The sequence below is a fragment of the Dipodomys merriami genome, unplaced genomic scaffold (genome assembly GCF_024711535.1).
Source record: "Dipodomys merriami isolate MVZ:Mamm:240054 unplaced genomic scaffold, mDipMer1.0.p SCAF_33, whole genome shotgun sequence".
NCBI classification, from domain to species: Eukaryota; Metazoa; Chordata; class Mammalia; order Rodentia; family Heteromyidae; genus Dipodomys; species Dipodomys merriami.
The window spans coordinates 15,430,900-15,455,614 of NW_027204826.1; the positions used below are offsets into that span (position 1 = coordinate 15,430,900).

The 24,715-nt window shown below is 47.6% G+C and overlaps 1 long non-coding RNA gene across 2 annotated transcripts in view; it reads left to right on the forward strand.

Moving 5' to 3' along the window:
• The window catches only part of LOC138841841 (uncharacterized), a 36,196-nt gene extending 15,377 nt beyond the window's left edge, over positions 1-20,819 (forward strand). Inside the window, exons 2-3 of one of the 2 annotated variants that reach the window (XR_011376519.1) lie at positions 2,020-2,388; positions 20,665-20,819. This is a non-coding gene — a long non-coding RNA (uncharacterized lncRNA). Of the gene's footprint in view, positions 1-2,019; positions 2,389-5,078; positions 5,226-20,664 lie in introns of those variants that run through there. The other variant, XR_011376518.1, reaches the window with a different exon arrangement.
• Positions 20,820-24,715: the final 3,896 nt, after the last annotated feature.

Consider the following 24,715-nt stretch of genomic DNA (forward strand, 5'->3'; position numbering starts at 1 on the left):
AGGGTCTGGGCTGGGGTGTTGGGTGGGGGGGGGGTAAAGACTTTTTTTTTTTTGGTCCAGTCATGGGGCCTGAACTCTGGGCCTGAGCGCTGTCCCTCAGCTCTTCAGCTCAAGGCTAGTGCTCTACCACTTGAGCCACAGCACCACTTCTGGCTTTTTTCTTTTTGCTTATATGGTGCTGGGGAATCGAACCCAAGGCCTCTGGCATGCAAGGCAAGCGCTCTACCACTGAGCCACATTCTCAGCCCCGGGGAAAGACTTTTAAGATCAGCCTTGCCCTGGGGTACAAGGCTTCTTATCCCCTCCTCCCCAAGGGAGTGGTTCTGAAAGCTGGTCAGAACCAGAGCTGTCCAGTCAACTCAGGCTCCCCACGGAGGGGCCTGTGCACCTGTGTCTTTGTGAAGGAGATCGGTAGGCGCTGCAGATGTGCATCATCTATAGTGGGTCCATCTAGCCTCAGGGAGCTTCATTGTGAAACCTTCCAGGTTTCATCTCTGAGTTAACCCTTATCATCAGAGAAGTATAAAACATGGCATTTACTCGCCTTAGGAAAATCACAGCATTTTTGGCTTCTGGCGAAGTTACTAGCTAAAAAATACGAAGAATGTTCTCCGATGCAGCCATCTTTCATCAAGGAAGAATTCGGTGGTTGACAATGCTACAGATGTAAGTCAGCCACCAGAGGAGCCATGCGGATTCCTTTTAGCACCAGCAGTTGCTTTCCTTTTCCTGAATGCTTTGTTAGGTGACTGGTTGGGATTTCTCTCTTGACCGTGGCCATTAGGAAGCCCAGAACAAAATTTATATCTCTTAAGCAAACTAGGAAGAAGCACAGCCTGTGTTTGTGTTGGGTTTTTACTCTGGACTCTTTCCCTCTCTGCTCTCAACATTCCCGTGGCTGTCCTACTCCAGCGTATCTTTTTATGATGTGTGGTTGCTCACCCACCAAGCAGAGAGTTCTTTTGCATTTTCATTTTCAGAAGGAAGGAAGGAAAGAAGGAAGGAGAGAGGGAAGGCAGGAAGGAGTGGGAATACACTGGAGTGGATGAACCTGTTCAGAGCGTACCGTGCACACATGCAGAATTATCACACTAACCCTCCTCCCTTGTGTTAGGAATGAAGGCAGTTCTAACATGACATTAAATTAGGGAAAGGTCTTGGAGTGGCGAGAGGAGGAAGCCCCCCGGGGGCCGTCAGCCCTCAAGGTCTCTTTTCCCCTCCCCAAGGGGAAGGTATCTTGGTCTCCTTTCAATCTTTTTCTGGGAGGATGTTTGTAGAACTTCCCTTTCCGGTTCTTCTGCCCTGGCCTGGAGTGAGGCAGAGCAAAGCCTTGCTGGAGCGGGAATCCAGACGTCTGGCGCTCTAGTGAATGCTGGGTTGGGTCTGATGTGGGCAAAGTGGTCTAAGGAAGATTGTCATGGCTCAGCAAGGATCTGGGGCTGGCACAGGAGGTGGAAGTGGAGTGGGGATGATGAACTACTGCAGCCAGACCAGGCTGGCACGTGCACGCTCTCGCTCCTGCTGCTGGCTTGCAGTCAGCATGGGAAAGCAGATGAGGGCGTGCTCCGTACCAAACCCACCGGGTAGATGTGCTTTTACTGTGTATAAGCTAATATTACAGCTAATCTCTGAAATGGTAAATTAAAGGCTCCCTTTGGAATACTGCTGCAAAGAGGTTGTAGAGTTGCATTCTGGCCTTGGTGGTTAGATCGTGGGGTCTGCCTTAGCGTGTGGTCACCCTTCCCTCCTCTGAATGCCCCATTTCCCTCCCCTCCCTTCTTCCCCCTCCTCTTCCCACTTCTTATCCAAAATCATTTTAGCCAAAATAAACCCATATATATTTTTTCTCATTTGATTTTCTCAGTGATTTCCCGTCATACTACGGGAAGCTTACCAACACAATGACCTCGTTAGATCAGCTCTGTCAGGCTCCCATTATTACTTGGGTCATTTTTTTTTTTTTTTACAATGGATGGTTATGAATGGTTGTGGATGGTGTTTGATTTTTTTTCCCCCTAGGCTGCAGAGCCAGGCAAGAGTTTCTTGAAGTTTCCACCCTGTGTGTGTCCGGTACCTTCCTTGCCTGCACTCTGGAATACAAACAAGTGCCAGCCATCTTAGTGAAGCAACACCATGTGAATTAATTGCAAATTGAAAACCACCAACCACCCGAACGTGGAGTGTATGCCACAGCAAATCAATACAATAACTGCGTGAGGGCGATCGCCAGGAGAGAGAGATGGTTCCTTACCCATCACCCAGGCAGGGGGCAAGAGAACCACATGGTGGGTAGTTACGGTCAGCTGTGTTAGCCAGCACTCTCTTTGAGGGTGGACCAGACAGGTTCACTTCTTCACCCAGAGGCGGGACCCGTGTCTCAGAAAAGAGGTCAGTGATTCTGTTGGGGGTATTGGGCTTGGAGACATTCTTAAGGTTTTGGAGCAGAGAGCAGGCGTACCACCTGTAATGCCTTGGTCAGCATTGGTTCTCTCAGAGCTGGGTGAGGATCTCTGTACAGGGCTGACCTATCGTAGCAGTTGGATTAGGTCAATGAGGTGTCTGATTGTCAGACTCCCTCACCCCGACCTCCAGTCAGTTGTGCTTTGTTCGGGTGATGCTGGGCTTCTGTTTAGCCCTGGAGCACAGAGCAGGCTCTGCGTTTTGTCAAGGGTGCAAAATGGGCCTTGCTTCCAGCCCAGATAGCTCTCCGCTCTCATCCGGTAGCAGACTCCAAGTCAGTTCCCACAGACACGCGTTCCTGGGAGTGTCTGAAACTCCAGTATTTGCCTGGGGGAAGGACGAGCCAATCAAACAATTAACAACTGCAGGGTCAATCTGATTCGAGAGGAAATAGCCTGTGTGCCCCCAAGAGGTGCTCTTGAAATAATGCCTGAAAGTTGGTCTTGATTAGTTTACCGAATTGGCCAATCCCTTCCTTCCTTGTGCATTGTATGCATTTGGACAGATGAGTAACCATGTTTACCGTTGCAGTACCATGACCACATGAAGCTCCCTCCCGCCATGACCTTGGTGTTTTAAAGTTACAGCTTGGTGATGATTGTTGCATATCACTGTATAGAAAGATGTCTTGCCAGTTTACTGACTGCATGGTATCTTGTGATGTGGCACGAACCACAGATGATAGGGTGTTTTTTGTCTGCTGCCTCGGTAAACATCCCTTCCGTGTATCATTTAGTTCCATCAACCAGATGTTCAGAAGAAATATACACAGGTAGATTCTCTTTTTCTGTCCAAGGAGCACAGGCACTTTAGTGTTCAATTTACCTGTTGTCATTTGTCACCTGAGCTTCTCGATTGCGTATAGTGCCCCTGGAAAAGATCAGTTGCAATTCTAACACCTTCCTCTCCCCCACTTCTCAACACTGTTTCTTTCTTGAAATGCAGCAAAGATTATAATTAAAGTTGAGTTTTCTCAGGGCCCTAAACCCAACTTAACTGGTCTCTACAGGGAGAGGGAGATTTGGACATGCCTGCACACATGCACACACATGCGTGCACACATGTACACACACACATGAAGAGGGCCGTGTGGAGGCTGGTCCTGGGCATATGGTGGCTTTTCAGTCTTGTGATGGGGAGAATTTCAGGTGAGTTTCAGCACAGCGGAGCTCCGCTTCCTCCTGCTCAGGATGCTGCTGTTTATAAACAAAGCCACCCGCATGTGGCACCGTCAGGATGCTCAGATCTCATCTGGGCACCGCTGACAGGGCAGAAGAACAACAAATGGATCCCCACTTTCCCGCCTGCCCCTGAAGTATGGGCTGTGACCTTCGCAAACTGGTTCTGAGATTGGCAAGGCTTGTTCGTTCCTGTTTACACGGTGGCTCAGGAGAGTAAACACGGCTGACTTTCCCTGGTTTCCATGGTAACAGAAGACACAGGCCGATTTCTGGGGACCTTCCTTCTGGTGTACAAGGGGTTTGACATACTTGTGCTTGGGCTACAGGAGAAGGTGGACTGGGTGGGGGGGGAGTGGAGGACTTTAGTGAGCAGAGGCAGGATGACAGCATAGGAAGGTGCTAGAAGGAGGGGAGAGCAGGGCTAGACAGAGGAAGCCAAAGAAACCTCTTTCCAGGTCCTCGCTCCTGGCTTTGGCAGGGGTCAGGCATCTAGGTGTGTCTAAGGTGGCCTTCCATGTTCGAAGGAGGAAGAGTCACTGCGGGCAGAGCCTCATCTGGGCATGCCCAGAACAGTGCTCCTCAGGCAGGTTGTTGAGGTGCAAGAAGATGATGGAACTTGAACAAAACTTCTGCCTTGTATTTGCAGGGCATTTTTCTACTTTGAAAGAGCATATTTTATTCAAATAAATAATTAACTTACTTTGCTACAGGTAACTCTTTGCCACTGGCCAGCATCTAATTCAGTTCCTTTTTTGCTTATCTAGAACTTAGGGGAAAAGGAATGAAAGATTGGCTTATTGTACTTTGTTGTGGTGGTGTGAGGGAGTACAGTAACGGCTCTTCTCATACTACCAACTTCTGTCTTCTTTCTTTAATAAGAGTGTGTTATGCACGTGCTCTGTGAAATTTATACTGCATTATAGCTGGGCATCCATGGCTCACGCCCATAGTAGGGTTGAACTAATCTGATCCCCCGTGGTCTTCAGGAAGCCATGTTTTATCCTGTTTCTCTTCTGTGTCCCTATTTCCTGTGCCTGTTGTATCACACAGGTCCACTGGCTGTGGGTTTGCAGGGTCATTGACATGATTCTAGTCACATAAAACATGGTGGTGCTTTGTGAATGTACATGCAATTGTGGATATTGTGTGTTGTGGATATGGTGCTCTGCTAAGTTCTGTTTTGCTAATGTTGTTTCTCTTGCACAGAAGGCTGTTTTAAAATCTATCCATGGCTGCTATCTGCACACCTGTTGGGTGTTTCTAAATGCTGTAGATGACTTCATGCCATGCAGTTGGCACATTAGATGCGCTGGGCCATTTGTGGTTTGATGGGAGGGGATGTTCCAGCTTTTAGGGAAGGGCGTATGGTAGCTCAGGGATTTTCCCCTCATTCTGGAATCTGCTGGATGCCCACACACTTGCTCTGTTTTGTCGTAGGATGCCTGATACCACATGGTAACACAGCAAGCAGATCCTCACCTGTTGCCGGCACCATCTTGGATTTCCTAGCCTCTACAACCCTGAGCTGGAGAAACCTTTCTTGTTTATCAACTCCCCAGCCTTTGGTATTCAGTAATAGTAATAGAAATTGACCAGTTCCACCAATGCTGTCTACTAAACTGCTTCGAAAGGCAGGTTCATTTCCTAGGAGTGGCAAAACGTTGGGTTTGGTTGGCTCTCCTCTGTAGCTTTGTTTATGAGCCTGGATGGGGCTTGGCAGATGCCTCTCATTAGCATTAGTTAGACATTTGGAGATTCTAATTGGAGACTAACATGTGTCCTCATCTCTGTTGACCTTATTTATGGAGTGCCTGATGTCTGAATGTCAAATTTGCATCTGTGAGAATCCTCTCCTCTAATAACCACTCTAATATGTGACTAACAGATACGCAGGGGGTTTGGGGGATACATGCTGGCAGTGGCTTGGGAGAGGTGGTTTATTTTGGTACACAGAGAGGGACAGGCTGGCAAGTTTCTCCCTTTAATTGGGAGATGGAAAGGACACACTTCCTCTCAGATCAGCAGACAGGTACAGTGTTCTGGCCTTGCCAACATGCTGGGCTCTACACTGGAGAGACTCAGCGCTGAAACTCAAGAGGGACAGAGGGGCCGGCCCTCCCCAACCTCATGCTCCACAGAAATCTCGCCAGAAGGTGGAGTAGGAACGGTAGATACATCAGTGTAGTTCACACAGCAAGGTAAAAACCACACTATTCGAGGACAGTGGAGCTGGGTTAGAACACCCTGACTCTGTTGTGTACAGTTTTTGGAGATTCAAGAACCTTCCTGTTGGGGAGGTTAATTGATATCTGGTGTCTTCTGGGCATGGTAGCTGAGTTCTCCTAGAATCACCACCCTTGACAGAGAAGGGACAATATCACCAATCCTTCTTAAGTGGGAGAAATGGGGCTGAGCTGCACAAACAGCATTAAGTTAGCTCTCGTTAATTAGGACAGATTGACCACCATCATATTCATGTATTTGGTTAGTGATATTTCTCAAGTATCTCTTGTATGTGCAACCCTGGCCTGGGGGCTGGATTAGTGCAACATGAAGCAGGTGTTCAGTTGCTAAGATTTGTCACTGTGATCAGGAAGATGAGACAGAATTAGTAAGTGTGCCAGGCTGTACCAGGTGAGAACCCCAAGTGAGTGGCTCGGACAGAAGGTTCATTCTCACAAGTCCAGAAAAGTGGTGTTACCGTGTCTGTTGGTGTGGCGAGAAAGCCCTCAGGCACAGGGGCCACCCGCGTTCTGACAAAGGGCTAGCCTGAGAATGAAAAGTGGAGAGAACAGGAGGGCCATTCCAGGTCAGGGTGGACCTGAGGTTGGAGGCTACGTATGGGGAGTGTGAGGGTCTGGTCCAGGGAATGCTGGCAGGGCGGAGGCCAAAGTGGTCTGGACGCTGAGTTATCACTGGAAGGTGCGTCAGGCAGCCGTGGGTGGAGTGGAGATGTGGGCATCCTGGGATGGAATCCTGCCTCTATTCACTGCCACCCACGTGTGTGCTCTTAATGTCTCTGAAGTTCAGCAGTAGCTTTCAAAGTGAAGCGCTGATACTGACCCAGAGAGGAGTGGTATGGTAAACTGCAGTGGGATTTTAAACATAGGCACTTGTGTTCTGGGGCCAGGAGACCTGGGTTTAATCTGAACGATGATATGTCCTTGGGTGGACAAGTGTCGCTGAGCTCTCATGTCCTTATTTTGAAAGAGGGGATTTAACAGATTATTATTCATAATAATGATTTCTCTACATATATGAGGGGGTTCTCAGAGTTCCTGAGCATCAGAGACAGAGAAAGGAGGAGAGAAGGAGGGAGAGGAGAGGAGAGGTGAGGAGGGGGGAGAAAGAGAGGGAAAGAGAAGGAGAAAAACGGAGGAGGAGGAGACAGGAGAGGAGGAAGAAGAAAAGGAGAAGGAGAAGGAGAAGGAAAGTAAAAATAAAAAGTCAACGGGAAACATTTTGGAATTTTCATATTCATATATATGTATGTATATATATATATATATGTATGTATTTTGTTGTCTTCCAGTGTGACTGATGGCATTGAACCTCTTTGACCTATTTAAATAAAACCAATTTTATATATGATTTAACATAATGCAATTCCTGTCATATAGAAATTTTATGCCCTGTTCTGCATATACTACTATGTCATAAACATTTCCCCATGTCGTTAAATTTTTCTTTCAAAGGGTGGATTTTAATGGCTGTAGTCTAGTAAATTGGATGCATGACTGTAATTTATTTAACCTTTTATTTCACCGTAGCACATTGAAATAGCTTCCTCATTTTCTTTCTCTCCATCCTTCCCTTCTTCCTTTTTTTCCTGTGATAAATATTGTCGAAGTAAGTGTTCTTGTAGCGTTTACGTTTGTGCTTAGACCACACACTTAGGAGAGGAATTATTTAGCAGACAAAGGGTTTGAACAACTAAAACCAATCTCTATACGTGAATGCCAGCGTGCGTTCTGCAAACTCTCCTAATGTCTCCTCTAACTAGCCATATGTGAAAGTGTGGGTTTTCTGCAGAGTTCTCGCCCATGAATATTGCCTTTGCTTCCAGGCATGTGGGAGAGAACGATAGAGTTAGAATAATGTTGTTTCACAGTGTAGAAGTCTACAGTGTTGATGAGAGAGAGGACACAGGGAACCTCCGCTCTGGATCCCTCTTAAGACCTCTGCCTTCAGCTTCTACGCTTCCTTTTAAGAGATGGGACAGAGGCGAAGTTGTGTGCTCATGGCCTAAACCCATTTCTGCCAGCGTTTCCAATGGTTGGCCCCCACAGGTGAGTCAGCCTGTGGCCAGATGGCTGTGCATTTTTAAAAATTTTTTTTGACATGATTGTGTGGAATGCCTATTATTTGCTATCGGTGACTCAGCCGTGCGATCATAATACATTGTTGGGAGCAGAAAGAACCGGTGTGGGTGGGGTGGGTTGGTGGCTTGTCAGGTCTTGGGCACAGGGCCCGGTGCTCGTTGCAATTTATTTCCAACTTTGGTACAGGACTTCCCGTATTGCCAAACCTGGCAGTCAGTTTCCACCTGCACGTGGGGAGGGTGCTGGGGAGGGGGAGGAGAGGTGGGCAGGCTGGGAGGATGGCGGGGACGGGAGTGAGCAGAATACGCTTGGGCGGAAGGATGCGCAGGGGAGCCAAAGACCTGAGAACACGTGGGAGAAAACGTTGCCTTTGTTCCACCACCACTGAAGCACGTCACCAGCTGACTGTGCGCTGGAAGAGGATGGCATGGTGGGCGGTGAGGAGAGAAGAAGGGCGCCGAACTCAGATTTCCCCTCCAGGAAGTGGTCCAGGGGCCCGGGAGAGGGCTGGCAGCTGGGGTCTCCTCTTGCCCTTGCCCCGTGCAAGCTCTGGAGAGATGGATGGGTTCTGGCCGCCACATCCTGGGGAGAGCCGGCTGTGGTGAGTGAACGTGACAGACAGGCTGGTCCAAGTCGGGGTGACCCCAGAGGCACTGGCTGTGGAAGCCAGCAGATCCCCGTAAGCAGGATGTGGCAGCCATTTTATAGGCCTCTGCAGGAAAGGAAAACATCATGCCGTGGTCTCGTCACAGAGAAATGATCAAGCCACGAGGACGGATTTGATGATTGCACAATGTACGTACGTATGCGTCAGAGCAAAAGTAACTTTTCTAGTCAAAATGACCATCAGCATAAGGAAGCTGAGCTTGTTTTCCTAAAAATCAAACAAAACACCTCTCAGAGCATCATGCCCATCCGTCTCAGATCACTCCCCTCTGAGATGTGGGCTCAGGCTTGGATTCGAGTGCGGGCCCCCTTGAAGCTGCGAGTCCCCACGAGTGGGGAATGAATGAGAGGTTCTTGGAAGGAGAATGCAGCTGCTCTTGCGGGAAGAGACCACCTGGACGGCTGGACAGAATCAGCATTGTGGTCCCCTTTCTCACCTGTGTCATGGAGCTAGTTGTTTCTCCCTTGGCTCAACAACTTTCTTATTTGCCATCCACCATGATCTGAACCTCCAGCAGCTCTTACCACACACTGGCAGTGTGTGCTCCAAGTCTTTGTTCAGTAATATTAGTAATATTAGAAAACCAGCCACGTCTTCAGAGAGATTCAACCAAGTTTTTGATAACTACCCACCGGGCACCGCTTTTCCCTTCACATTTTCCTAGACTTTGACTTATCCTCGCTATCCTGGCTATCCCCAGGAGTTTATAGAGTGTCGTATCATATTCCTACCTTGCCCTTGTCATCATCTCAATACTTTTATGTACTGAAAAAAAATTAAGCCTGTATTTCATTTGAAAATGTCAAAACAAGTGCCCACACATGGTGAGAACCCAAGCCAAGGAGATGGAGTCACATTGCAAGATCTGCCAGATGGGGTCCAGCGCGTATCCGATGGCGAATCATGTAAGCTTTCAGGACAGATGGCGTAAGGGTGCCCACCAGTGATTCCCTTTCCAGAGGGATGCTAACTGGATCTCATGGTATCAGAGTCTCGCATCTGTCACATGGCAGACATGGCATTTTCTTAAAGTTTAGTGTGTTTCCATTCCCAAGAGTGGTGAGAGCCGACTTCAGTGTGTTTGGTAAACACAGGCGCTTGTTAACTGTGTGACCCGCCCATCCATCCACCCATTCATTCAATACATATGGTCTAAGTTTGTCTGGGTGCCAGACATGGTTCTGGCTTTACTTTTAATTGGAAGGAAGTAGACAGTAAGTAAGTGGATCAAGTAAATAAATATAGATAATGATAAACACTATGAGAGAGAGAGTGAGAAAGAAAAAGGAAGGAAGGAGAAAGAAGAGGAAGAGAGGAGAAAGAAGAGGAAGAGGAAAAAAGGAAGGTGAAGAAGAAGAGGAAGAGGAGAAGAAAGCATAGGAGAAAGAGGATAAGGAAGAGAAGGAGGAGGAGGAAGAGGAGGAGGAGGAGGAAGAGGAAGAGGAAGAGGCCAAGCCAGTTTAGTTAGACACTGACTCATCCCCACATTTCCTCTTCTGTCTGATGAAAAGAAGGAGTCAACAGTGAAAATCTGGGCAGCAGAGAGGCTGGAAGAGAAAACATGAAAGTCACACTCCTTAAAGTACCTATGTCTACCCCTTCCTCCAAATCCAGAAGTCCAGTTTGGTTGCTGGCTACTGAGCATAGGTCAGAGTGGACCTGAGCGAAGTCAGAGATACAGGCCGAGACCAGGGTGAAAGGAAAATGTAGTCACTGTGACTCACTCAGTCCTCTCCACACCACGAAGGACTAATGCTAGAATGTCTCCCCATGGCTTGGTCCCAGAGGCGGTGGCACATTTAGAAGGTGGGTTCTAATAGGAGGTGTCCGCTCACGGAGGACATGCCCCAGAAGGAGAGTGTGGGAATCCAGCCCCTTCCTGTGTCTCTTTGCCTCCCAGCTGCGTGAGGTGAGCCGGCCACCCTTCCACATGCTCCCGCCGGGAGACGCTGCCCTGCCACAGACCCAAAGCAGCAGGGCCAACTGATCACGGACTGGAGCCCCAACAGGCCTTTCCTCCTACTGCTCCCGACGCCCTCATTTTACAGATTGGGAAACTGAGGCACAGAGAAGTGAAGAATTGCACTCAGAGCAGTTCCCAGGACTTGGCTCAGCCTTGGTATAGAATAAAATATTGCATACCCTGGGTGTTGGAAATCAGGGCTAACATGGCCTGCTTTTCATTTTCCAGTATCCCTCCAGCCGGCATAGAGAATGATGACAAGAGTAGATAAGCAGGCCCAGGGAGAAGCTATCGCAGTAATGTGTGTGTGAGAGCCGGCCTGGGTGCAGGTGGCAGCCCCGCGGGGGTGTATTTGCCGTGTCACAAATCAGATGAACGCATGGGGCTGGTGAGAGATGGAGGGGAAGAAGGCATGGCTCAGAATGCAGAGGAGGACTTCAGTTTCTGTTGCCTGAGGCTCACAGTTGAACCACCCAGACCAACGCTTCCATATTTATTTCTTCATTTGGAGGGATTCGTGTTGCTGCCCATTCTTGGCTTACTTGCTCGCAGTCACTGCCGCAGAAGGCAGGGAATCCATCTTCACGAAGGGGGCTTGGTCTACAAACACACAGATTTATTTCTCTCTTCTCTCTTCCCAGGATTCTGGGTCTCTAAATGTACAGAGAAGCCATATTTTATTTCCTTTTCTTTTTTTCTTTTTTTTTCCCCTCCAGACTCAGCCCCAGGAAAAAAGTGCCTGAGGCTGAATTTGAGCCTTTAGCCCTGGCTCCAGCTGAGAAGCCAGGTGGGGTGGCTTTATTTTCTACAAGTCCTGAACTACACAAGTCCTCGGTATGCTCCAGGCTCCCGGCCTCTTCAGCACTTTCATCGGTGCTTTCCTGTTGTTCCCCCAGTGTTCTCTCCTCGCTGGCCGGCTTTCCTCCTAGCTCTTGATTTCACCTCGGCCTCTCTAAGCCCTCTGCAAATCCTCCTTGTTTTCCCCAGCCAACTAGCTCCCACTCCTCCACTCTGTTCTCTGACCTCCCACCTACCTCCACTTGAGCCAGTATTTAGCAAGGTCCCAGTACACTGCAGGCCCCTCAAGAGAAGGGTCTGTGTATGACTCTGTATGTTTGAATGCATGCCTGCAAGTGTGTTTGTGTGTGCAGGTGATTGTGAGTCTTTGTGTGTTTGTGTGTCTATGTTGTCTACTTGTCTTCCATGTCTGTGGGTTCCACTGTGGTTTCTGTGTCTGTGGATTCAACCAACGGTGGACTGAAAGTGTTATTTCTTTTTTGTGACAGTACTAGTGCTTGAACTCAGGGCTTAGGTGCTGTCCTTTAGCTTTCTGTGCTCAAGGTTGGTATGCTACCATTCGAGCCACGGCTCCACTTCTGGCTTTTTGGTGGTTCATTGGAGATAAAAGTCATAGACATTCCTGCCTGGAGTAGCTTTGAACAGCAATCCTCAGATTTCAGCCTCTTGAGTAGTTAGGATGACAGGCGTGAGCCATTGGCATCAAGGTTGAAAATATATTTTTTTAAAAAAGCCCCATATGAACTGAACATACATGGGACTTTTTTCCTTGTTATTATTCCCAATATTCTATTGCAACTATTCCCATAGCATTTCCAGTGTGTGTGTGTGTGTGTGTGTGTGTGTGTGTGTGTGTGTGTGTGTGTGTGTGTGTGTGTGTGTGTGTGTGTGTGTGTGAATACTGAGGCTTGAACTCACAGCTTTTTGCTTTCACTTGTGTTTTTTTTACTCAAGGTTGGTCTTATGTTCTATCACTTGAACAACTTTTTTCTGGCTTTTTGCTTATTAGTTGGAGATAGGAGTCTCTTACCTCTTGTCTGCCTGGGCTGACTTTGAACCTTGATTCACAGACCTCAGTCTCCCCAGTGGCTTATAGTTGGTTTCATAAGTAACCTGGGGTTACTTTGAGACCACAGGAGGGACGTACATATGCAGGTTTTATACAAATATTTTATCATTGTATATAAGGGCTTCTGAGTATCTTGCTAGCTGTGAAGTTCTAGAACCAAAGCTCTGTAGATACTGAGGCGTGAATGTATTTCCTCTGGTGGCTCCCCAAAGTGTCTCGCTGAATGAGTTCTGTGCAGCGTTACAAAAAGACGTTTAAGCTTTTGAATAAAGAAATACAAGAGCAGATGAGTCAGGATCCATGGAGAGTTGTTGCTGGGCTTCAGATGGCTCCATGGTGACCTCTGCTCTCTCAAGTAGGAATAGTGTGTGGGGAACCGCAGCGAAGAGGTTAAGCCTGACGAGTTTGGCTCTTCATCAGAGCAAGGTCCCTGGTGTGCTGGCTAATCAAGGCTTGAGAGTCCTTTCCACTGTGGCTCAGGGTGCATAGACTCTCTCCAGTTAAAATGTCCAGTCGTTTTTCCTCTCTATTATTTTACTTCCCTCAGGAAAATTTACCTTCACATAATAATTACCTTATTCAGATTCTCCAAAATGTCATTGGGTTTGATAGCCGGCTCGAGTTGAATTTGTCCTGCGTCAAATCAGCCTGGCTGAATTCCTTCAACCTGAGCAAACTCATGGACTGTGATGACATTTAACTTCCATTATAAAAGGGTAGAACTGAAGAACGGGGCGGGGGGGGGGGGGAGACAATCTGTTAGGTTTTGGGGAAAAGACAATGTGAAGAAAAGTAGAAGTTTCAGAGAAGAGGGGAAAAAATAAGAGTTGGCAATAACAACAAATTTGGTATTTTCAGTTGCATTCTTGTTTTTAGCTTCTGTTTATTGGTCCATTTGTACGTTCATCCTCTTATCCTGTATAGCCCATAGATTGCAGGGGAAAGACCACAGACTCAGAATTCAGAAACAAGACGTGATCATTGCTGTTTATCAGCATTTCTCAAGTGAGCTGGCACTCATTAGCTAGTTTCCTTCTATACCTGAATAAAATCCAAGACCCTTTCCAACATGTTCCTTATATTCCTTGGGGGAAGAGGAGCCATGACCTTCAGGTAGGGAAGATGGTATGTGAAGACACTCTTCAGAGGAAGAGGATGCTCTTGGGTCACAAGGCAAACTTTAGAAAGGATGTTTAGCAGCTGTACTGGTAATGTGCATTTGGAAGAGGCCACCATATTTTTTTCCCCTGCACAGTATTTAAGTGACACAACAGATTATGGTGTTTGTGTCAGCAAATAGAATGAGGAAAGTCTCAATAGTTGTGGGCCGTAGTGTTTTCCCAGTTAAGTGCAGATTAGGCTACTTAAGATGTACTTGGTGGATGATTAAACAGACAAACGAGGACTCCGAGGATAGTTTGCAGCAGGGTCACACGACCCAGGCACCCCAGAGATAGGCAAGCTAGTTAGGCAGAGCACTGAAGCTAGAGCCCTGGTGAATGTGACCCTTGAAGCTTGGGTTTCTTCCAGGAATAAATAATGAAATATTCAGGAGTGACTCCCCAAAGCATTTCCTTTCTCTAAGCATCCAAACTTTACAAATCTCATTTTTGACCTCCTAATTACTTGTCAACGAGGTGGACGGAGAAATGCATAGGAGACAAGAGGCACTGCTGAGCTTCCCACATGGAGCTGAAACTGGTCCCTGACTCAGTGACTGGATCTGTGAGATCCCAGGGTCGGACAAGGAGTTTAGAGCTTGCCTTTCCTGCCTCCCTTGCAGCTAGGAGGTAGCCGTGTGGGATTTGAGTATTGGTGTGAGGGAAGAGGAGTGGTTGTTGGTGGTGGCTGTGGGCATCTGGATTTCAGACATTGCAGGAGTGATTTCCCAGAGGCTCAATCAAGGTCAAGTTCCCAAGTCAGAGGTGACTTGGTTCTCAGGGCATGAGGGCTGTTGGCAGTAAGGTCAAGTTCTAGGTATTTCTCAGTGCTTGCTGTAGGTTGGCATCCCTGATCTAAAGTTCTGACTGGTGAAGTCTGACGTCAGAGCATTTTCAGATTTTGGATTTTCAGATGAGATGCCCCACTGAGAAAAGCTCTGCAAATAGTACGACATCTGAAATGGCTAGGAAATCCAAAATACTTCTGGTCCCAGGCATTTCACGTAAGAGGTACTCAACCCATAGCCAAACAGTAGCTGCTTTGCATCAGGCCAGACCCAATGCTTATATTTTGAGTATGGCTTCACTTCTACACTGTTTCTTTTCTTTATCTTTCTATGAGGTAGCCAAAGTTTTGTTTATTTATATATTTATTTATATATTTATTTATATATTTATTTATTTATATTTTTCTGCTTAAACTGGCTACAGTAGACATTTTTGTCCACGGCTAAAAAATAAACCATGACTGACTTGTGTGCACAAAACTTTGTGCTAAAACTAGGGACAAAAAAATGAGGGAGGAAGGAAAGAAGGAAGGGAGTGAGGAAGGAGGGAGAGGAAGGAAAGAAGTAACAGAGAAAAGGGAAAAAAAGAAAGGAATGAATGAAGGACTAGAGAGAATAAGAGAAGGGTGAAGGATGAAGAAAAGAAGGACTCGAGAAAGGGAGGAATAAAGGGTAGATGGAGAGATGGATGAAGGGAGGGAGGGAAGGAAGGAAAGAAAGGCTGACCAATGGATTGAAACATTGGTGGCGCTCATTTTGGGAGAAGGTGGTGACTTTCGTTCTTTTCCATGCCCGGTCTTTAGGGAATTCATAGTAGTATGAGTAGGCTTTTCAGGTCCCTCCTGGTCTAAGCATCCCTTGGAACAACGTGGTTCTTCCATGACATTTACTTCTCTGAGCTTTCGTGATTGCAACCGGAAAAACAGAATGAGATTTAGATGGAAGGACAGGCAGTGATACAGGTTAAAACACACACCACGAAACGAAACAAAACGACTTTCACCGGCCCACAAAACTGGAGGCCGTCCCCTCCCTTTGTTCCCTCGTGGCTGAGTTGAGGCTCGGGCGTGGGCCAGAGGGCTGTAGCAGGAGAGATTTGCTTCCTCCAACCCCTGCTCCTTCCTCCCTTACACGCAGGAAGACTTATCCTGCGCTGCCATCATCGTCTGATGTAAAAGTCTATGAAATTAAATCATCAAGGAGCCATTCATCAGAATCTCCAGCGCTGTTAAATTGGTGAACTGTGCGTCGGCATGGTTGTGCTTATTAAGTTCTGAAATGACAGAAATTAGCGACCGCCATGGTATCCAGCCCCAATATGGCAGGGACTATAACTCAGTGTCCTTTAAAGGAAAAGATGTGGCTGTGCTTGGTGGCACAGAGTGTGCCAGGCCTCCACTCTACCCTCTGCTCCCTGGACTCAGGCTGGGGGGTGAGTCTTGGGGGGAGAGTGGTCGGAGCAGCTGGAGCTTGGTCCCCGTGAGACCCAAGTGGTCATTCCCGTCTTCATCTCTGTGCCAGAAAGCAGGGGTGTGTGGGCTCGGTTAGCAGAGCTCCCCGCAGTGTGTGGGGTCAAACGCTGGGCGGGAAGGCCATGCCAAGTTATTTGTTGTTGTTGTTTTCCAGATGTCGTTAACTTTTAAGTGACTAGACTTCAAATACAGCGGGTTTCATAAGCGTAATGGGGGTGGGCTTCATTCTATCACTGGAAGGCCAGAAGAGCAAAAGCTGGGATGTGTATAAGATGTTTCCCCCCATGGTACAATGAAATATATACTAAAACAGCAACAACAACAAAATGACCGATAGAAAGCAAAACAGGCTTCTTTTTTTGGGGGGAGGGGCGGCTACCAGTGCCAAAGGGGAGGGAAGCAAAGAGGATGAACGAGGAGAAGGCACGGCCAAGTGCCTTATTTGAGTGCATGAAAATAGGGAACATAAGCTGCCAAAATTGTTTTAAGAAGGCCAGGGGGGTGAGGAGAGTAATATGGAGGGTGAGCTTGAATGTCTAGAACTGTCACAGTGAAATCCCTCTTTGTAATAAGTAAGGTCACCCAGTTTTCCCCCCCTTTCCTCTCCCCTCTGAAATCCCCTACTTCCACGGGGCAAACTCCTATTGCTCCTTCAATACCTAGTACAAAGGTGATTTCCTTCCCTCCCTCCCTCCTTTCTTTTCTCCCACTTCCCTCATTCCCTCCTTCCCTCTTTCCTTTCTTCTTTCTTTTGCATTGCAGGGCTGGGGCTTGAACCCAGGGCCTTGTACCTTCCAGGCCAGCATTCTACACTGAGCCGCAGCCCCGGTTCTTGGTCTGATTATTTCGGTTGCTGTGTTGGTCACATTCAGTCACCCCTTGCTCTGCCTCACCGCTGGGCCCGTGATCTTCAGTGCTGAGCTGTGTACTTTCGCCTCTCCACTGCTCGGCAGGGCTCCTGACCAGTAAAGCTCAGAACGTGGTGCTGAATGTAAATGATCGAGCCAGCCCCTCCTGTCCTGATTCCAGGCTCACTGAGCAACCTTCCCTGGCAGCTGCTGCTGATGGAAGGAAGGAGGGTTCCAGCAGACAGATGTGACTGTCCAGGCCAAAGACAGTACATTTATTTCCAGCTGTAAGTGAACAAATCAGAGTTCCTGCTTCACACACACACACACACACACACACACACACACACACACACAGTTTGTTAAATAAATGGCTCGCCAATGCGCATAGCTCAATTATCCAAACACGTATGACCCTCCTAGCCTGTTATCCGCACTCCAGTATCTATTTATTACCTTGAATTTCCTCTTTTCTTCAGCCGCGCTGCTCAGTCTGTCTTTACCTCCCTGGGAGGTAGGTTGAAAGCTGGCCCCAGGTGCAGCCCCGTGAGCAAGGTGACGGGAAGCAAGCTGAAGCATTGATGGTTTAGCCTGTAGACCTAGGGCTGGTGTGGTGAATTTCCATTCAGTATCTCCCATGGCTCGTGGCAGGAAAACCTAGCTCAGGTCAGTGCTGAAATTCTCTGTGATGAAGTCACAGTCCCCTCTCTCTGCTTGGAGAGGGAAGGTAGGTGATGGAGATGAATTGGGCTGGCTCCTAACAGGCCTGGGTCTAGTCAGAGAGGATAAACAAAGAAAACCCAAAGGGCAGAAATAGGAGGGTAAGTGGGCAGAGTTCAGACAGGGTGAGGCCTACCAGATAAGCCATCACCTGTGACCCTGGGTTGGTAAAATCCCAGCAAACAAAAACAGTGAAAATGGCATTTCAGATTAACAAGGAATAGAGGTGTGTGCATGTGTACGTGTGTGTGTGTGTGTGCGCGTGCGTGCACGCGCGCATGTGCGCGCAGGTCCTGAGGCTTGAACTCATGGCCTGCTCACTATCCCTGAGCACTCTAGCATTTTAAGCCACAGTTCCACTTCTGGCTTTCTTGGTAGTTCACTGGAGATAAGAGTTTCACAGACTTTCCTGCTGGGCTGGATCCTCAGATCTCAACCCTCCTTGAGTAGCTAGGATTCACAGGTATGAGCCACCAGTGCCTAGCTGGTGTCGCAGTTTTCACAGGTAGCTTTGAAATCAGAGATTTAGGCCACAAGTCTAACTCCAGGAGTGCAGGTTTAGCCGCTGGCCCTCATACAAGTGCATAACGCTAGGAGAGTTGATATGGAGGGAAACAAACCTTATATAGACATAGCATTTAAGGTTGGTTTGCATTCCTTACAACCAAGGGAAGAAAAATAGGTTTTTCTTCTGAATCTGATATCCTAGACATAAAATTAGAGGGATCAAGAGATGTATCAAAGGGAATATGTTGGGTTAAAATTTAGGAAGTAAATGACAACCTCTGCCTAATGGATGAAAAGAAGCTGACTTGGGCCCCAGGTTAACTGGGCCCAGCATGAATTTGCTCCAGCCCGCCTTTCTAACGTGACAGTCTTAAGCCATGACTCCTAAGTCACTTAGTTTGCTGAGGACCCAAGAAAATGTTTAAATAAGATCCATCGTCATTCATTTAGATTCTTCTCTCAGCTCTGGAACTTACTGGTCACTGCCATGTGTGCTGGTGGTTGACCCAGTTGGTGGCCAGGCCTAGGTCTTGGATGTCCCTCTCTACCTAGTACATGCCCAGTGCAATCTTTGAGGAGGGTAAAAATCACTATTCTTCACAGAGCCGGGACAAAACGAGGCCCCTAGGAAGTGGCGAGAGGTGCTGACGGCCTGTCTGTGGAGGCCCATTTCCCCACCTCCCACCGGTTCCCCTAGGCCTCTGGCAGTGAACTGTGTGGTCAACACAAGAGCCAGTGGTTGCAGACCCAGCCGGGTGTGTGGGACACAGAACGGCTTTTGGAGGAGCCCGCTGGAGAGAGTAACACAGAGTGTCTCTGTCACTAATGAATGCCCCAGCTCACTTCTCTTGAGGACTTGACACATTTTCGTTTTCCAAAGTAAGATCCTCTGGTTGGATGGTGCCAGCCGGAAGTGGATGAGGTTAAAGATCCTTCGGGGTGGCCCTGGATTGTAGAATTCGATTGTCTGAGGAGGAGCTCCTCCACGATGTTCCTAGGACGTTCCCCCTGGGTCTCTCATGGGCCATTTGGGCTCAGAATCACTTGTGTGGGATCCAACCCTGATCAGGAAACTGATGGCATGCTATGGCTTGGGAAACTGGTCTGCCTTGACGTGCAACGCAGTTTCCCTGGTTATCTCTGAGGGCTGTCTTTACATTTCATGCGTTCTCTTCTTTCCTCTATAGGTGGGGCGGGGAGGGGTGGTGGAAATGAAGTGGGTTTCCACCATCAGGACCAAACCCTGCTCTACGTGAATTCCTCTCTTCCCTGATCCCGATTCCCCCGGGACACTGTGCCTTCCCCCTTCCCTTCCCTTTTGTTTGTTTGTTTCTCCAGTGACTTGGGTTCAAATTTGATTTTAACAGATGCAGTGTCCCTTGAGAAATGTCACGTCTATTTTTCCTGCTCTTTCTCCTGCAAGCAAAGGGGAGAGATTTATGCCCTCTTGTAAAATCCCAGCCTTGTTTAGAAATTGCTCGTGATTGATTAAGTAATAAAAATGCTTTTAAGACAGGGAGGTAAATCTCCATGCTAATTACTCTGTGCTTTTACATTAGAACCTTGTTACCCAGCCTGCCGCTCTGCAGGGCTGGGCGACTTTGTAGTTTCCATCACCCCCGAAAAGTCACATTGGACTCACTGTCTGCGGCTTCCTGCTCCCCCCTTCCCCAGTCCCCTCCCAGCACTGAGACCCTTCAGAGATACAAATAGATAATTAATGGGCTGATAATAAACACAAGCAGCAAAGCATTCGAGCCAGTGAGAGCAAGTGGCCTTTCTCCTCGTGCGTGAGTTCTCAATGCTCACACTCCGGTGTGCAGATGGCGGCCAAGGCCTGGTGGAAGGGGGTCAGCCGGGATGTTGAGGGAATCTCGGCTTCCATGGACTCCCGTCCCTCTCTCTAGCCTAATCGTCCAGGAACTCCAAAAGATGGGCAGATTTGAAGTGGGGCCCACTGATTCCGAGGCAGAAAAGGACGAGACTTGTGTCTCAATGAGGAAGGCACATTCCTGGGCAGGGGCACAGCACAGAGAGAGTCTGGGGCTTGGTGTGGTGGCTTGGGTTAGATGGTCACCATCTGGGCAATCGAGGGAATATAATTGTGCAGTCAAGTTCTCCCTTCCCTTCCCTTCCCTTCCCTTCCCTTCCCTTCCCTTCCCTTCCCTCCCCTCCCCTCCCCTCCCCTCCCCTCCCCTCCCCTTCCCTCCCCTCCCCTCCCCTCCCTTTCCTTCTTTCTTTCTTCCCTTCCTCCCTTTCCTTCCTTCCCTCCTTCCCTCTTTCTCTTTCTTTCTTTCTTTTTCAGAGTCTAGGTTTTGTTCAGCTGTATTTATTACAGATTGTTTCTCTCTGTCTTTCTAGAATGCCATATTCAATAAAGCCAATGCGCATACAGACATAGTCACAAAAGCTGCCATCTTTCATTAGTTGGCCTGAGTGGTCTTGCTTAACCAGCCGGTTCTTCTCTGCGCAAGTGTAATTTGGACGGGTGTGAAGGTGGCCCATCGTGGTGGGAGGGATTCGCAGCCCACTGTGGCTTCTGGGCTCTGCTGGCACAAAGCACTTTGGGGACTGGCCCAATTCCTGGCCTTCCTTGTTTCTCAAAAGCATTAACTTATAGGAGTTCTTTTTTTTTTTTTTTTTTTAAAAGCGACACCATCCTTCAGGGAAAGGAAATATATCCAAGATAATTTTTTCTCTATTCCTCAGAGATGAAGTGTGCAAGAAGATGAGTCCCTGAAAACGTACACACAGACTGAGCCCTTCACAGCGGATATGCCTCTGAAAAACATTTCCTCTGGGACGTAGCGCCCTGCTAACGGCATTTAAGCAGGAAAGAGTATGATTTGATTTGTGAATTCTTGCTCTGGGACTCCGCGTGGTAATTAGTGTTCGCTGTCTGATTGTGATGCCCTTGAGGGTAGGGCTGGGCCGCCTCTGCCCTAGAATCCTAACTCAGAGCCAGCCACAGGCAGTGCACCTCGCTCCTCCTTGTGCTCAGTAGGCCTTGAATGAGTGAGTGAATGAATGGATGGACAAATGCAAAGGATACTACCGGTAATGCAGGCAGAAAGGGGGGTGGAGTTTGTCCCTTGTAAGCCGGAAGTAGCTAGGTTCAGGGGAAGAGGTTGGAAGAATTCAATGCAAAGCTAGGAAGAAGAGTTCCCGAAATGGGGAAAAGGAGCGGAAAAGAAGATGTAAGGCACGGTGTTTAAGGATGGCGGAAGTCCATTCCTGCGGTCTTGAAGGGTTGAGGGAGGCTATAGTTTTCTGCACAGAGGGAAACAGTTTATCCTGGCGCTTCCTTGAATGGTACACATCACAAGTACATGGCGTCTGGGTAACTGAGGACCGGAATTTCTCATTTAATTTTTTGTTTTCTTTGGTGATTACATTTAAATAGCCACACCTGCGTGGGAGCTACCATGTAGAATACTTGTTTTTATCTCTAAGTTTACTTTTTCTTTCCCTTTCACTCTGCTGGGATTTGAACAGAAGACTTTCCACTTGCCAAGCAGGAGTTCTACTAATTGAGCCATGCCCCTAGATTGTTTCCCTTGTGTTGTTTCCTCCCTCCCCCCATAGTCTTGCATTTATACCTGGGATGGCCTGGATTGTGATCTTCTTAGTTATGATTTTTAATCTCTATAGCTGGGGTGAGAGGCGTGTACCATGGTATAGAGGTGTTATCAGTTGAGATAGGAGGCTTGTTCACTTTTTGCTTAGGCTGAGTTGTGATCCTCTCTTTCTCCATCCTCCAAGTAGCTGGGATTACAGGATGAACAGCTAGGTCCGGCTTGTTTTTGTTCTGAGATGAGATCTCTCTCTCTCTCTCTCTCTCTCTCTCTCTCTCTCTCTCTCTCTCTCTCTCTCTCTCTCTCTCTCTCTCTCTCTCTCTCTCTCTCTCTCTCTCTCTCTCTCTGTAGCTCAGGCTGGTCTCAAACGTGTGATTCTCCTACCTCAGCCTCCCAAGTGCTAGGATTACAGGAGCACACCAGCACTCCTGGTTCAGAAAAGGTTTGTGGAGGTCTAGAAGAAAGATGGAGATGTTGGAAAGAAGAGCGTTCACTAATGCCAAATGTTGGTTCTGAAGACCGGGGACCTCCACGGGTTTGCTCAGTTCACATAGATGCACAGTGGGGAAGAAGTGAAATCCCAGTATCCAAAAGATGGTGCCTCATGCCCTTGACGTACCGGCTGATGTGCAGCTGGGATCATTTGTTCACTAAGTTTATGATCGAGATGAGCTAAAATACCAGGAGGGTTCTGTTTCCTGGGCATCTGCTTGGGTCCCGGTGAAGACCCACTTTCCTGCCAGCCTGCTGTCATTGAGGCAGTGTAGTCACACCCAGCCACCTCCAGCTGGGCTTCCCAGGACCACTTACTGCAAATTAACCCACATTCGCTTTGGACTCAGGGTGGATGTGGGGGGAAGAGATCGTGCCGACACCCTGTACTTGTAATAAAAGTGCTCTCTTAAATAAAAATCACCGACAACTTAAAACACAATAAACGTTGCAACATTCATAAAACACGCTGTGCATTAAACCCAGCTTTGCTGTGTAAGGCGCGTCTCTTGCAGCTTGTGTTTCAGGCCCGATCACGCTCCCATCGGGGAGGGAAATGGCCCTAGAACAGCTGTCAGATGGTGTGAGGTGAACCTAGACACGGGCTAAATAAAACTCAAATGGATCCCCAGCGGCTGAGCTGCTCTCCTCTGAGACCACCCTGGGCGCCTGAGGGTGGGTACATTGCCTGAGCCATGTGGGCTGTGTCATTAATCCTCGGGTCCTCGCCTCCATCTCTTTCCTTCTCTCTTCTCTGTCCTTCTCTCCCTGTCACTTTCTTTGTCTCTCTCCCTCTCTTTCTTTCTCTGCTCAGTCCCTTCCTTTCTGTGTCTCTCTCTCTTTCTATTTTCCTCTCTCTGTCTCTGGCTTTCTCTGTGCTGTCCATCCCTTTCTGTCTGTCTCTGTCTCTTTGTCTTTGTCTTTCTGTCTGTCTCTCTCTCTCTCTGTTTTGTTTTCTGAGCCTGGATGCTATATAATCTAATATTTTATAGCAATATCTAATGATTACAATGATTTTATAATCATCTATGTAGTATATAATCATCTGATCTAATCATCTATATTAGATATATAACCTAATATTTTATAGCAATAGCTAATGATTTTATAATCATCTGTATAATTTATAATCATCTATAATACATAATCATCTATATTAGGTATATAATCTAATCTCTTAGAGCAGACGTCTAATAATTGCCTTTCATTTGCTCCGCCCTCCCACCCATCAGAGTCCAGGCTGCTGTTACTTCTGGGCCAGACCTGGTCTGGGTGGCCTCCCCTTTCCACTAATCTTCTACACCAGCCTCATTTTCCGGAAAGCTATGCCACAGCAAATTTCTAGAACATGTAGTTTTAGTAAGTTTCAGGGGACCGAACTTGGCCTAAATTGAGAGTGAAATGACGACAAGTTGTGGTTTCATTGGCTTTCCCTCATTGGAGAGCCACGAGAGTATCATTCCCTTAAAACCTCAGGAGGAGGTGGGGGCTGGAACAAGCTCCGAACCTGCTTCAGTGAGAGTGAACACGGAAAAAACACAGGTCATTGTTCTAGCCCACAAGGTGTGTGTGTGTGTGTGTGTGTGTACATGTGTGTGCACCTGTGCATATGTGTATGCGTGCATGTGCATGTGTGTGCATGCATGTGTGCAATGCACTTCTCCATACTTCTTCCAAAGTACTGAAACCAGTCCGCCGAGGACGTCTTTGAACTGAGTCATGATAACCAATATGGCGGCATCAGTGAGACTTCCACTGGCAATATGGCTCTTTTTCATTAATGATATTAATTTTACAAAGAAAGGGGTTTCATCAGGAAGTGGGTACTCGAAGGAAGTGGGGTGGGCTCAAGGAAAAGGTTAGATAAGTGCAGAGGAGAAGAGGGAGGGCATGCGGTCAAGAATCCAGTGTACAGCCTCCAAAATTAAGAAGAGTGCGGGAAGGGGTGTGTAGGAGAGGGATGGGTGAGAAGGTTGAAAAGGATGACATCCATCAGAATTCATCGCATTCATAAACTGTTGTCTTTTAAATAGCAACTCCTTTGTACAACTGTTCAAGGGGTAATTTTTTAAGTTTTGTTTTGTTTTGTTTTCGCATGGGGCTTGAACACCAGGCCTAGGCGCTGTCCCTGAGCTCTTTCGCTCAAGGTTAGCGCTCTACGTCTTTGAGCCACAGCACCACTTCTGGTTTTCTGGTTCATTGGAGATAAGAGTCTCACAAACTTTCCTGGCTGGGCTGGCTTTGAACCAGGATCCTCAGATCTCAGCCTCCTGAGTAGTTAGAATTACAGGCGTGAGCCACCAGTGCCCGGCTCACAAAGGGTTTTCATTATGATGTTGTCATATTTGATCTTATTTACCCTCCCTCCCCCATCACTCACACTTACTCCAGCTGCTATGACTCTTTCAATATGTGAACACTATATTGTTGACAGCCAGACATATTTCTTATTTAAAAACCTCCTGTCAGCGGGGCCTCTGCAGTAAAATGAGGATCCCATACAGCTTTCACTGTGTAACTTGAAAGGACATCAGCACCAAAGGAAAGTTGGTTCTTCAGTGAACAAATTAAGAGTTGTGTTTGATGCCTTTCTTAACTTTTGCATCCTAGAGCCTATCACCTAATGGCTCCTGGTAGATAATTGTTGAAATAAAATGTAAAAACTTGTGTTAACAATGTGGTGTGGATAATAT